The sequence below is a fragment of the Anolis sagrei genome, chromosome 11 (assembly GCF_037176765.1).
Source record: "Anolis sagrei isolate rAnoSag1 chromosome 11, rAnoSag1.mat, whole genome shotgun sequence".
NCBI classification, from domain to species: Eukaryota; Metazoa; Chordata; class Lepidosauria; order Squamata; family Dactyloidae; genus Anolis; species Anolis sagrei.
The window spans coordinates 5,400,001-5,412,838 of record NC_090031.1 but is presented as its reverse complement, the minus strand read 5'-3'; the positions used below and the strand labels follow the sequence as shown (position 1 = coordinate 5,412,838).

The 12,838-nt window shown below is 44.6% G+C and overlaps 1 non-coding gene across 1 annotated transcript; it reads left to right on the top strand.

The window, feature by feature from the left end:
- Nucleotides 1-3,197: 3,197 nt before the first annotated feature.
- On the top strand, nucleotides 3,198-3,325 carry LOC132763984 (U6atac minor spliceosomal RNA). Its single transcript, XR_009630314.2, has one exon. It is a non-coding gene; the product is annotated as a U6atac minor spliceosomal RNA (small nuclear RNA).
- The last annotated feature ends 9,513 nt before the right edge of the window (nucleotides 3,326-12,838 follow it).

The following is a 12,838-nucleotide window of genomic DNA, read 5'->3' as shown; positions in this document are numbered from 1 at the left end:
CTTGCAGCTTCAAAGCCTGCTTGCTTCCTGCCTGAATCTAGGCAGGTGTGGTTCATATATCTGTGGAATGATGTCCAGGGTGGGAGAAAGAACTCCTGTCTGCTGGAGGCAAATGTGAATGTTGCCATTGGCCAACTTGATTAGTGCTGAATAGCCTTGCAGCTTCGAAGCCTGGCTGCTTCCTGCCTGAAACTAGGCAAGTTTGGTTTATATATCTGTGAAATGATGTCCGGGGTGACAGAAAGAAAGTGGAGTTTGTATATCTGTGGAATGATGTCCAAGGTGGGAGAAAGAACTCTTGTCTGCTGGAGGCAAATGTGAGTGTTGCCATTGGCCAACTTGATTAGCACTGAATACCCTTGTAGCTTCAAAGCCTGGCTGCTTCCTGCCTGAATCTAGGCAGATGTGGTTTATATATCTGTGGAATTATGTCCAGGGTGGAAGAAAGAAAGGGGGGTTTGTATATTTTATTTATTTATTATTTAAACTTATATGCCGCCACTCCCTTGGGGCTCGGAGCAGCTTACAAGAATAGTTAAAATCTAACAAAATTTAAAAGCAATTTAAAACAATTTAAGAACAACAATATTAAACATTAAAAGCCTGTCGAAACAGGTATGTCTTACATGCCCTGCGGAAAGCTGGTAAGTCCCGCAAGGCACGGACTTCAGGTGGCAGAGTATTCCAGAGTGATGGTGCCACTGCTTGTGAAGGCTCTGCGTCTGGTTGCTGTTAAACGCAAGGTTTTGACACTGGGAACTTCCAATAGATCTTGGTCCTCAGAACGGAGGGATCTCTGGGGTTAAGGAAAGTATGAATGCTTGATTAGCATTAAATAGCCTTGCAGCTTCAAAGCCTGGCTGCTTCCTGCCTGAATCTAGGCAGGTGTGGTTTATATATCTGTGGAATGATGTCCAGGGTGGCAGAAAGAAAGTGGGGTTCGTATATTTGTGGAATGATGTCCAGGGTGAGTGAAAGAACTCTTGTCTGCTTAAAGAAAGTGTGAATGCCGCAACTGGACAGCTTAATTAGCATGGAATAGCTTTGCAGCTTCAAAGTCTGACTGCATCCTGCCTGAATCTCGGCAGATGTGGTCTTTACTTTGAAAGTAGTTGTTTTACTCCAGAAGCGGGGAAAAGCAAGCAGAGGAAATTCCTTCTCTGGTTTAAAACTGGCTTCTCTGGCTTGAGCCGAGGCCAGGAAATTCCTTCCTTCTCTGGCTTTAAAACTGGCTTCTCTGGCTTGTGCTGAGGCCAGGAAATTGCTTCCTCCTCTGGTTTAAAACTGGCTTCTCTGGCTTAGAACTGGCATCTCTGGCTTGAGCCAAGGCTAAGAAATTCCTTCCTTCTCTGGTTTAAAACTGGCTTCTCTAGCTTTAAAACTAGCTTCTCTGGTTTGAGCCAAGGCCAGCAAATTCCTTCCTTCTCTGGTTTAAAACAGGCTTCTCTGGCTTGAGCCGAGACCGGGAAATTCCTTCCTTCCCTGGTTTAAAACAGGCTTCTCTGGCTTTAAAACCAGCTTCTCTGGCTTTAAAACTGGCTTGTCTGGCTTTAAAACTGGCTTCTCTGGCTTTAAAACTGGCTTCTCTGGCTTGAGCCGAGGCCAGGAAATTCCTTCCTTCTCTGGTTTAAAACTGGCTTCTCTGGCTTAAGCCAAGGCCATGAAATTCCTTCCTTCTCTGGTTTTAAACTGGGTTCTCTAGCTTAAGCCAAGGCCAGGAAATTCCTTCCTTCTCTGGTTTAAAACTGGCTTCTCTGGCTTGAGCCGAGGCCAGGAAATTCCTTCCTTCTCTGGTTTAAAACTGGCTTCTCTGGTTTGAGCCGAGGCCAGGAAATTCCTTCCTTCTCTGGTTTAAAACTGGGTTCTCTGGCTTAAGTCAAGGCCAGGAAATTCCTTCCTTCTCTGGTTTAAAACTGGCTTCTCTGCCTTGAGCCGAGGCCAGGAAATTCCTTCCTTCTCTGGTTTAAAACTGGGTTCTCTGGCTTAAGCCAAGGCCATGAAATTCCTTTCTTCTCTGGTTTTAAACTGGGTTCTCTGGCTTAAGCCAAGGCCAGGAAATTCCTTCTCTGGTTTAAAACTGGCTTCTCTGGCTTGAGCCGAGGCCAGGAAATTCCTTCCTTCTCTGGTTTAAAGCTGGCTTCTCTGGGAACTATAGCTGTTTGTGGAAGCAGGAGCTTGTCTGTTTACGTGGACACTCCAGCCACATACACACATACATATTTTCACTTTTATTATGCATATAAATAGATAGATATCCCTTTTATTTGGAAGGAAAAGAAGAGAAACCGGCCTTCAACATCTCCTATCTTTTGCTCTTTGATAATTTCCCATTTTCATTGCAGCTAAAAGGAAAAAGGCCCAGATTTCTGCAAACCTCTGAATGGTGAAAACACCATTAATAAATCCAGAAAGGCATTCATGAAGGCAGATCGCCGATTAGACCGTTTTGCCGGCAAATCCTGCTTAGCGATCATCCCTTATTGGACACAGAACTTATCTCATCTCATTGCAGTGGTCCAAAGCCTAAGCTGGGGTTGGCCAGCTGTCTCTGATTTTCTTCCCATTTCCAAGCATTCCCATATTATTAAAGGGCAGAGATATGAACAAACACATACACAAAAACCCAAATTCTCCTCCTTATTTCCTTTTTCAATTCCTGCATGATAGAGACAGGAACAATAGAAAAAACAATGGATGAACTGGGCAAACAAACAAACACACTTTTCTTATTATTTACTTAAGATTTTTGAAAAAATTCCAAATTTGACCCTGGTGGGATTCGAACTCGCGACCTGCAACACCACAGTGTCGCTCCTGCCGCCATCTTGGAAGAGGGCAAATAGAAAGCAACGCAGCTGAGCTGTGCCCGACCTTAAGATGGCGGAGTCATGGCCTCGTTCCCTATTCTGATATTTAACCATCGCTTCCCCTTGCTTTGACGCCTTGTGCTGCGATTGGGCGAAAATGTGCATATATTAGCATATAAAATGAGGGGGGAGACTTTCCAGCTAAACCGAGCTGATTGTGGGAATAAATTGATTTCTACAATATGGAATTTTAAAATTATACCTATACTTGCGTTATGATGTGAAAAGAGATCAAAACAGAGTCCTTAATATAATTAATAATTACCCACCGTGACCTGAAAAGGTCTGGAAATAATGACTTTATATAGAGAGTGGTCAATGGAGCCCAGTGTGTTGTATGAAAGGAGAGAAGGTTAGCACTCCCCTTGATAAGGATGGAAGAGGTCCTAGTGGCCTGTACAACACGCATATGGTTAAGGCATTGCCACTTACTTCGTGGCATCTAACCAAGTTTTTTCTCCGCCCTTCTAATTTTGGGAATTGTAGTTCCTTTGGCAAAATAGAATGCCAATCCAATTTGTCTATCAGAAGCCTAGCATCATCTGGAGAGGGTCTTCTCTCTCTCCCATTGCCTTCTCAAAATCATTTGGTAAGAATAACAACAACAATAATCAATGATGCCTACGTCACTCCTGATTTGTACTTGGATGGGAGATGGTTGTGGTTAAAGTGGTATCGAAGTGCCTTAATTCAACTGTATAGCTGAACCTATGGATGAAATATTTAAGGTCAACCCTGATTAGTACTTCAATGAAAGACCATCAAGGACGTGGATGAAAGACCAACAAGACCAAGCAGGGTAGGGTTTGGTTAAGACATGGATGGGAGGCCATCAAGGAGACCAATCAGGGTCAGGATGGGTTAGGACTTGGATGGGAGGCCATCAAGGAAACCACCCAATGTCAGAGTGTGTTAGGGCTTGGATGAGAGACCACCAAGGACTTGGATGAGAGATCACCAATGAGACCAAGCAGGGTCAGGTTTGGTTAAGACTTGGATGGGAGACCATCAAGGAGACCAATCAGGGTCAGGATGGGTTAGGAATTGGATGGGAGGCCATCAAGGAAACCACCCAGTGTCAGATTGTGTTAGGACTTGGATGAGAGACCACCAAGGAGACAAAGCATGGTCAGGTTTGGTTAAGACTTGGATAGGAGTCCACCAAGGAGACCAAGCAGGGTCAGGATGGGTTAGATCTTGGATGGGAGGCCACCAAGGAGAACAAATGGGATCAGGTTTGGTTAGGATTTGGATGGGAGGCCAACAAGAAGACTAAACAGGGTTGGATTTGGCTAGGACTTGGATGGGAGGCCACCAAGGTGACCAAGCAGGCTCAGGTTTAGTTAAGACTTGGATGAGGGCTACCAAGGAGACCAAGCAGGGTCAGGTTTGGTTAAGACTTGGATGGGAGGCCACCAAGGAGACCAAATGAGGTGAGGTTGTGTTAGGACTTGGATGGGAGGCCACCAAGGAGACCAAGCAGGGTCAGGTTTGGTTGAGACTTGCATGGGAGGCAATCCAGAGTCAGGTTTGTTTAAGACTTGGATGGGAGGCCACCAAGGAGACCAATCAGAGTCAGGATGGGTTAGGACTTGGATGGGAGGCCATCAAGGAGTCTATCCAGGGTCAGGTTGCGTTAGGACTTGGATGAGAGACCACCAAGGAGACAAAGCATGGTCAGGTTTGGTTAAGACTTGGATGGGAGGCCACCAAGGAGACCAATCAGAGTCAAGATGGGTTAGGACTTGGATGGGAGGCCATCAAGGAGTCTATCCAGGGTCAGGTTGCGTTAGGACTTGGATGAGAGACCACCAAGGAGACAAAGCATGGTCAGGTTTGGTTAAGACTTGGATGGGAGGCCACAAAGGAGACCATATGAGGTCAGGTTGTGTTAGGACTTGGATGGGAGGCCACCAAGGAGACGAAGCAGGGTCAGGTTTGGTTAAGACTTGGATGGGAGGCCACCAAGGAGAGCAAGCGAGGTCAGATTTGGTTAAGACTTGGATGGGAGGCCACCAAGGAGACCAATCAGGGTCAGGGTGAGTAAGGACTTGGATGAGAGACCACCAAAGAGACAAAGCATGGTCAGGTTTGGTTAAGACGTGGATGGGAGGCCATCAAGGAAACCATCCAGGGTCAGGACTTGGATGAGAGACCACCAAGGAAGACAAAGCATGGTCAGGTTTGGTTAAGACTTGTAGGCCATCAAGGAGACCATCCATGGTCAGGTTGCATTAGGACTTGGATGAGAGGCCATCAAGGGGACCAAGCAGGGTCGGGTATGGTTATGACTTGGATGAGGGGCCACCAAGTAGGCCAAGCAGGGTCAGGTTTGGTTAAGACTTGGATGGGAGGCCACCAAGGAGACCAAGCAGGGTCAGGTTGTGTTAGGACTTGGATGAGAGACCACCAAAGAGACAAAGCATGGTCAGGTTTCATTAAGACTTGGGTGGGAGGCCATCAAGGAGACCATCCAGGGTCAGATTGCATTAGGACTTGGATGAGAGGCCAGGTTGGGTTACAAATTGGATGGGAGGTCACCAAGGAGACCAAGCAGGGTCAGATTGTATTAGGACTTGGATGAGAGGCCACCAAGAGGACCAATCAGTGTTAGGATGGGTTAGGACATGGATGGGAGGCCACCAAGGAGACCAAGCAGGGTCAGGTTTGGTTAAGACTTGGATGGGAGGCCATCAAGGAGACCAATCAGGGTCAGGATGGGTTAGGACTTGGATGAGACCTTGTCAATGTTAAAGTGGTACTAAACTGCATTCATTCTATAATGTAGATGCACCCATGGACTCAAAACATAGGATCAGCCTTCGTTAGCGCTTGGATAAGGCATTGTCAAGATTAAAGTAGTATCAAACTGCATTAATTCAGCAGTGTAGATGCACAATTGGGCTCTCAATGTTGCTTTTGTTGTCCCATAGCGAAATGTATCCCCAATTTTATTCCTTTGCAAGGAGGGTCTTTGCCGAAGAGGAAAAAAAAGTGGAGAGCTTTCTCTGCCTAATCCAGAACCGAATTAGAGGATTTTCGACGTGGATTTAGAGTTAAATCTTGATTAGGGAGAATTTCTCTCCTGCCGTCTCTGCACGCTTGTATTAACGGGTAATGATCATGCGTCGGAGAAATAGGACAGCGATAGCTAAGGGTAACGCACACATATGCTGGCGTCTGTTTCTTGACAAGGCAATTTTTGTGTGTATCTATATATATATCCGGAAAAGTGTTGACGGAGACAAGCAAAGGCTGATTTCGGTTCGGTCCTTCCTTCAAGAAAGGTCTGAAGGTCTGGAGAAGATGGGACGATCCCCCCGAACGGAGACCAGACTGGCAGGAATGGTTTAATCTGATCTCGCCTCACGATCGGAACCAACGTTGATATTATTTCAAGAACTAGAAGAGCCCAGACTCTTGGGTTGGGACCCCAATGGTGGTGGGACCCATGTTTGGACCAGCAGCCTATGGGATATTTTCTCTGGCGACGCTTTCTTTCCTACTTCCGATCGGTAAGTGCCTTGTGTTATTTACTAATATGTATATATACACAGTTTGGGAACCAAAGAGGGTCAGGCCTGGTTAGGAGTGGGATGGGAAGCCACCAAGGCAATATTTCAGAGGAAGGACCTACAAAACCATCTCAGCCCCTTGCCAAAGAAAACCCTTTGAAAATGAGTGGGGTCTATAGGCTAACTTGAAGGCACCAGAGCATGTCTGATCTTGGAAAATAAGATAATGGAGACTATCAAGGAAACCAAACAGGGTCAGGTTTGGTAAAGACTTGGATGGGAGGCCACCAAGGAGACCAAGCAGGGTCAGGTTTGGTAAAGATTTGGATGGAAGGCCACCAAGCAGACCAAATGGGGACAAGTTTGGATAGGACTTGGATGGGAGGCCACCAAGGAGACCATTCAAAGTCAGGTTATGTTAGGACTTGGATGTGAGACCACCAAGAAGACCAATCAGAGGCAGGTTTGGTTGTGACTTCTTTGGAAGGCCAATCAGTGTCAAGTTTGGACTTGGTTGGACTTGGTTAGTACTTGGATGGGAGACCACTGAAGAGACCAAAAAGGGTCAAGTTTGGTTAGGCCTTGGATGGAAGGCCACCAAGGAGACCATTAAGGGTCGGGTTATGTTAAAACTTGGATGGAAGACCACCAAGGAGTCCAACCAGAGCCGGGTTTGGTTAGGACTTGGATTTGAGGCAACCAAGGAGACCATCCAGAGTCAGGTTGGGTTACAACTTGGATGGGGGTGCCATCAAGGAGACCAACCAGGGTCACATTTTAATGAGACTTGGATGGGGGGCAATCAAAGCGATCATCCAAGGTCATGTTGGGTTAGGACTTGGACGGGTGGCTACTAAGGAGACCAAGCAGAGTCAAGTTGGGCTACGACTTGGATGGGAGGCCACCAAGGAGACCAAGCAGGGTCAGGTTGGGCTACGACGTGGATGGGAGGCCCCCAAGGAGACCAAGCAGGGTCAGGATGGGCTACAACTTGGATGGGAGGCCACCAAGGAGAACAAATGGGATCAGGTTTGGTTAGGATTTGGATGGGAGGCCAACAAGAAGACTAAACAGGGTCGGATTTAGTTAGGATTTGGATGGGAGGCCAACAAGAAGACTAAACAGGGTTGGATTTGGTTGGGACTTGGATGGGAGCTCACCAGGGAGACCAAATGGGGTCAGGTTTGATTAGGACTTGGATGGGAAGTCACCAAGGAGACCAATCAGGGCAAGGTTTGGGTTAGGACTTGGATGGGAGGCCCCCAAGGAGACCAAGCAGGGTCAAGTTGGGCTACGACTTGGATGGGAGGCCACCAAGGAGACCAAGCAGGGTCAGGTTGGGCTACGACGTGGATGGGAGGCCCCCAAGGAGACCAAGCAGGGTCAGGATGGGCTACAACTTGGATGGGAGGCCCCCAAGGCGACCAAGAAGGGTCAGGTTGGGCTATGACTTGGATGGGAGGCCACCAAGAAGGCCAAGAAGGGTCAGGTTGGGTTAGGAGTTGGATGGGAGACCACCAAGGTTAGAGCAACCAAGTCAGGATGGGTTAGCTGTGGATGGGAAGCCACAAAGTCAGGTCCATTGCATCGAGACCCTGTGGTTCAAGTGATGTAAAACTGAGTTAATCCTACCATTCAGAGATGTTTCCGAGGGAAGACAGTAAATACTGGTGACAGCAATAACAAAACATCTCACTAGGGGGCTGCAGCGCTTACCAAATGTGCTATTCTCTGCTATTTCCATTCTTGTTTTGCCAACCAGCAATTCCGTTAACGATTTAATTAACCAGGCATGCAAGTGTTAACCGAAACAAATTGATTTCTGCCTTGGCAAGGATCAATGTTGACTAATTTAATTTTAAACTAGGCGCCCCTAGCTCCATGCGTTCAGACCACGGAGGAGAGCAAGGGATTGCTGGGCCTGGGGAAAGACGGGCCTCCATCCAAATGTGAGTCCCAGTTAGAGTAAGAATCAATGGGGGCTGACATTGATTCAATTACTGGACTCTAATTGGGCGCCAACAGTTGGATTTAGGCCACTGCGTTCAATGTAAAGGCATTTTTTCCGCTCTGTGTTTACATCAGCTGCAGTGTTGTTGGTTCTCTATCGCCACCAGTGGCGGCTTACAAGCATTACAAGTGAGACAACCCATTCTCTTTCAGCCACAGGCCTCCAATGTTATGGTTGCAACATCATCGTGGGTAGCCGGTCCCTGGACACCGGTTGCACCAGTCCGGAAGTCATCACTTGTTCCCATTCGCACCAAGGGTTCAAGCACAGGTTTTGCATTAAGATGGAAAGTGGTGAGTTGCTAAAAGAAAAGACGGTTCTCGTAGTTTTATTTTTGCTCCAATCCCTCTACCGACCCCTCTGGATCTGGAAGGTATTGCAATGTGTCTCTTGTGAGCCTTTGTCTCATTTTAAGAATAGTAATGTGAATCCTATATCTATAGCATCAAATAGCCTTGGAGCTTCAAAGCCTGGCTGCTTCCTGCCTGGGGAATCCTTTGTTGGGAGGTGTCAGCTGGCCCTGATTGTTTCCTGTCTGGAATTCCCCTGTTTTCTGAGTGTTGTTCTTTATTTACTGTCCCGGTGTCTTGTATGCTTCTGCAAAGGTGTTTAGAGTGGTTTGTAGGTCGTCTTCTGAATGAGCACAGACTACATTATCGTCAGCATATTGTAGTTCTATAACAGATATTGGTTTTGTGGCGGGGTGGGTTGGTGCTTGCTGAAAGAGCACTTTGGTTTTGTCAATGTTCAATGAGAACCCAATCTTCTCATGCACTTCTGCAAAGGTGTTTTGTAGCTCTTCTTCTGAATGAGTACAGACTATATTATCATCAGCATATTGTAGTTCTATAACAGATATTGGATTTGTGGAGGGGTGGGCTGGTGCCTGTTGAAAGAACACTTTGGTTTTCTCAGTGTTCAGTGAGAACTCAATCTTCTCATACACTTCTGCAAAGGTGTTCAGAGTGTTTTGTAGGTCTTCTTCTGAATGAGCACAGACTACATTATCATCAGCATATTGGAATTCTATAACAGATATTATTTATTTATTTATTTATTTACTGTATTTGTATACCGCCTTTCTCGGCCAATTGGCGACTCAAGGCGGTTTCCAACAAATCATTATATACATAAAACGTAATAGATATTGTTGTGATCTTGGTTTTGTAGAGGGGTGGGCTGGTGCCTGCTGAAAGAGCACTTTGGTTTCCTCAGTGTTCAGTGAGAGGCCAAACTTCTTTGTATGTTTCTGCAAAGGTGCTTAGAGTGGTTTGTAGGTATTCTTCTGAACATGCACAGACTATGTTATCATCAGCATATTGGAGTCCTATAACAGATATTGTTGTGACCTTGGTTTTGTAGAGGGGTGGGCTAGTGCCTGTTGAAAGAGCACTTTGGTTTTCTTAATGTTCAGTGAGAGGTCAAGCCTCTTGAATGATTCTGCAGAGGTGTTTAGAGTGGCTTTTAGGTCTTCTTCTAAATGAGCACATACTACGTTATCATCAGCATATTGGATTTCTATAACAGATGTTGTTGTGACCTTGATTTTGTAGAGAGATTGGCTGGTGACTGCTGCAACACTAATTTAGTTTTCTCGATGTTCAATGAGAGGCTGAGTTCTCGAATGCTTCTACAAAGATGTTTAGTGTGGCTTGTAGGCCTTCTTCTAAATGAGCACAGACTACATTATCATCAGCATATTGGAGTTCTATAACAGATGTTGTTGTGACTTTGCTTTTGTAGAGGGATTGGCTGGTGACTGCTGGAAGACCACTTTAGTTTTCTCAATGTTCAGTGAGAAGCCAAGCTTCTCGAATGCTTCTGCAAAGATGTTTAGAGTTGCTTGTAGGTCTTCTTCTAAATGAGCACAGACTAAATTAACATCCGCATATTGGAGTTCTTTAACAGATGTCGTTGTGACCTTGGTTTTGTAGAGGGATGAACTGGTGCCTGCTGGAAGACCACTTTAGTTTTCTCAATGTTCAATGAGAGGCCGAGCTTCTCGTACGCTTCTACAAAGGTGTACAGGGTAGCTTGTGGGTCTTCTTCTAAATGAGCACAGACTACATTATCATCAGCATATTGGAGTTCTATAACAGATGTGGTTTTGTAGAGGGATTGGCTGGTGACTGCTGGAAGACCACTTTAGTTTTCTCAATGTTCAATGAGAGGCCGAGCTTCTCGTATGCTTCAGCAAAGATGTTTAGAGTGGCTTGTAGGTCTTCTTCTGAATGTGCACAGACTACGTTATCATCGGCATATTGGAGTTCTGTTGCGACCTAGTTTTATAGAGGGATTGGCTGGTGCCTGATGGAAGAGCACTTTGGTTTTCTCGATGTTCAATGTTTAGAGTGGCTTGTAGGTCTTCTTCTGAATGTGCACAGACTACGTTATCATCGTCATATTGGAGTTCTGTTGTGACCTGGTTTTGTAGAGGGATTGGCTGGTGCCTGATGGAAGAGCACTTTGGTTTTCTCGTTGTTCAATGAGAAGCCGAGCTTCTCGTATGCTTCTGCAAAGATGTTTAGTGTGGCTTCGTATGCTTCTGCAAAGATGTTTAGTGTGTCTTCTTCTAAATGAGCACAGACTACATTATCATCAGCATATTGGAGTTCTATGACAGATGTTGTTCTGACCTTGATTTTGGCTTTAGTCTGCTGAGGTTAAATAGCTTGCCATCTGTCTGATTCCTCTCTTCTAATGGCTTTCCTTCCTTCCTTCCTTCCTTCCTTCTCTTTCTGTCCAGTGGTCCTGGGGATCCTTTTGACCAGCGGATGCGCCACTTCTCGCCACTGCCAACAGCAAGAGCTCCCCGGGGTCCGGATCCATTGCTGCGACAAAGATCTTTGTAACGGATCCCCCAAAGCGTCCTTTCCCGGCTCTTTTGGCCAAATCTCCTACCTCTTGATTTCGTGGATGTTCATCCTCACCTTCCTCCTTTGAAGGAACCAAAATTGATGCAAAGATGTTTTGGATCTCTTCGGATGCATCTACACTGTCGAATCAATCCAGTTTGATCCCACTCGAACTGCCACAGCCCATTTCTATGGACTCCTAATAGCTGTTGTTTGGCGAGGTGTTTTGCCTTCTCTGCCAAACTACAGCTTCCAGGATCCCATAGCATTCAAGCGGTATCAAACCATATTCATTCGACAGTGTAGACACAATCTTTTTGCTCTCTACTTGTATGGTTTGCTTCCTTCCCTTCATGCCTCCTTCCCTTCCTTTTCTGATGTTCTTTTCTACAAAGTGTAAGGGCAAAAATAAAATCTTTTTGATCGAGTGTGAACTGTTTTCGCTCCTACCTCTGCTGTAGAACTGATGCAATGAGCTTGGGACCTGTAGTTTACCAAAGTACATATAGTATTAACATACTTTAGAAGGAAGGTGAGTTGTCACCACTTGAACTGCCCTAGCTCCATGCTGTCCCATCCTCGGAGTTGTAGTTTCCCAAGGCGTGTAGCCTTCCAACTCATAATAATAATAATAATAATAATGGGTAATAATATATTACTAAGTCTATTTTCCTTTATGGATGAATGGAGTTGGACTGGAAGGTCTTTGGGGTCCCCTTCCAACTATAATAATAATAATAATAATAATAATAATAATAATTCTTATTATTATAGAATATAAATATTAGTAAGTCTATTTTCCTTTATGGCTGAATGGGGTTGGACTGGAAGGTCTTTGGGGTCCCCTTCCAACTATAATAATAATAATAATAATAATAATAATAATAATAATAGAATATAAATATTAGTAAGTCTATTTTCCTTTATGGCTGAATGGGGTTGGACTGGAAGGTCTTTGGGGTCCCCTTCCAACTATAATAATAATAATAATAATAATAATAATAATAATAATAGAATATAAATATTAGTAAGTCTATTTTCCTTTATAGCTGAATGGGGTTAGACAGGATGGTCTTTGGGGTCCCCTTCCAACTATAATAATAATAATAATAATAATAATAATAATAATAGAATATAAATATTAGTAAGTCTATTTTCCTTTATGGCTGAATGGGGTTGGACTGGATGGTCTTTGGCGTCCCCTTCCAATAATAATAGTAATAATAATAATAATAATAATAATAATTTAGTAAGTCTATTTTCCTTTATAGCTGAATGGGGTTGGACAGGATGGTCTTTGGGATCCCTTTCCAATAATAATAATAATAATAATAATAATTCTTATTATTATAGAATATAAATATTAGTGAGTCTATTTTCCTTTATGGCTGAATGGGGTTGGAGTGGAAGGTCTTTGGGGTACCCTTCCAACAACAACAACAACAACAACAACAACAACAATAATAATAATAGATAATAAAAATTAGGGTGTCTATTTTCCTTTATAGCTGAATGGGGTTAGACAGGATGGTCTTTGGGGTCCCCTTCCAACTATAATAATAATAATAATAATAATAATAATAATAATAG